A 2,105-nucleotide genomic window follows, 5' to 3' on the forward strand; every position below is an offset into this window, starting at 1 on the left:
TTCCCCTCCAGGGATCAATAAAGGTTTATTTTATATGATCTAATCTTATCACACACACACACACACACACACACACACACACACACACACACACACACACACACACACACACACACACACACAGAGTGTCTACGGTAAAGAGAAAAAGAACACTATGAAACAGAGCAGCTCTCACTGCTACGGAAAGAGAATTGTCTTCTTTAAAGATCCTCTTGTTGTGTTGTCGCGCTGGGAGATAAGGACGGATTAAGCTGAGACGCGCTCTGAGCTGAGACATGCAAACATGCTGTTGAACATGGGAGAGGGGAGCAGCACAGACCCCCCCCCCCCCTTTCTCCTCCACTCCCCAGCCAATCAGCATGGAGACAGGACAGAGCAGTACGTGTATCTATTCTGAATCTATAGCATTTGGCAAGACACAAATTCAGAGCGAACTAAATATTTTGAGACGGGGGTCCGCGGCCAAATACATGTCATTTCGGGGGTTCTTGACATGACAAAGTTTGAGAACCACTGATATACTGTAGGCTTAGATATAGACTTTTTCATGTCAAGGACCCCCAAAAGGATATGCATTTGGCCGCGGCTTTGAGAAGCACCAACAACAGTCATGAACCATGAACACTTTGGGTGTCTAAGACATCTGGGGACGTCTTGAGAAATACAACTTGTGGAGCGCTCTGAAGACGCTCCCACAGACATCTTCTAGTTTTACCGTTGAAAACAACAATAGCCAGCGTTCTACCGTGGTCGGGAGTGATGAAAAGACTCAGTTTCCCATGATGCATCGGGATATAATGTAGTCAGGATATCCACTTGTATTGATCATGACTGCAGAACATTTTTTACATCTCGGTTCCTAGTCCCAGATCCCGCGTTCGTTCGGGGGGAGGGAAGCCGGGTGGCAGGGAGGATGATAATTGTCACTGTATGTATTCCTAAGGACTGGGGGGAGGGGGGCACCTGTCAGCAGGGAGTGGTGGGTGTGGGGAATCCGACCACAGATATAAAGAGCTAGATGCCTCGTTCGCCTCTGCAGTTAATTGGAGTGATGTGCAAAAGTTCTAGCCCGGACTTCCTGGAAAAACCAAGGGAAAGCTGTCAGTCAAAGTGACTACTGGCCAATCACAGTGTGTCTTTTCCGTGACTTATCCAAGGACCACAATTCATTTCAACAGAGCCAGTTCCGATGTTGCGCTGCTCAGCTGTTCTTACAGGCTGCATACGTAAAGACCAGCCCCCACCTGCCTCTGATTGGCTTACCGACTTCCGTATGTGTGACGCACGCGGAAGCAATGAACACGGAAGTGACGAAGATTCCCTTGGTTACTAGATGCATACGCCCCCTAGCCGAAGGAGGCGTCTAGCTTTATATGTCTGTGAATCCGACCGCGGTTTTCCCGGTGAACCTGAGCGCAACGGTGGGGGCGTGGGAGTGTGGGGAAAACACACCACTGACTATTGCCGATGATGGAGAAGTTATAATATAGCTTTATACATTGAGAGGCACTCTTGCCGATTTAGTAAGAGACTCGTCGCCAATTGCAAGATATTTAAAAGTTATTTGGGGCCATGATGATAACTTACTTCCCATTATTAGACTAAGGATGTAGGCCTATATTTTCTGTGTTATTGTTTACAACCACAACAATTACGTCACGTGTGGCAAGATCGCTGTTCCACTAGTTTTACTAGTAGGCTAGTGTAGGCCTAGTAGGCTTTTCAGAAGTTAATTGAATGTTTTCCCTTTAATGATTTCCTTTATCGTCATCTTGCGCTAATGCACACAACTGTTTTCGCCAGGTTTTAAGGTCTTATTTTAGTTGTTTCTCATAAGCTCGCGACCCTCCTTGCCCATCGGCCCCCACCGTTGTGCTTAGGTTCACCGGGAAAACCGCGGTCGCGTGGGGAATAGGCCTTACATCCTCCCAGTGGGGGCTCCTCACTGGCGGGTGAGTCAGTAGGATACAACATTACGTCCTCCCGGTGGGGGCTCCTCACTGGCGGGTGAGTCAGTGGGATACAACATTACGTCCTCCCGGTGGGGGCTCCTCACTGGCAGGTGAGTCAGTGGGATACAACATTACGTCCTCCCGGTGGGGGCT

Source organism: Nannobrachium achirus, assembly GCF_963921795.1.
Source record: "Nannobrachium achirus genome assembly, chromosome: 7".
Lineage (NCBI taxonomy): Eukaryota > Metazoa > Chordata > Actinopteri > Myctophiformes > Myctophidae > Nannobrachium > Nannobrachium achirus.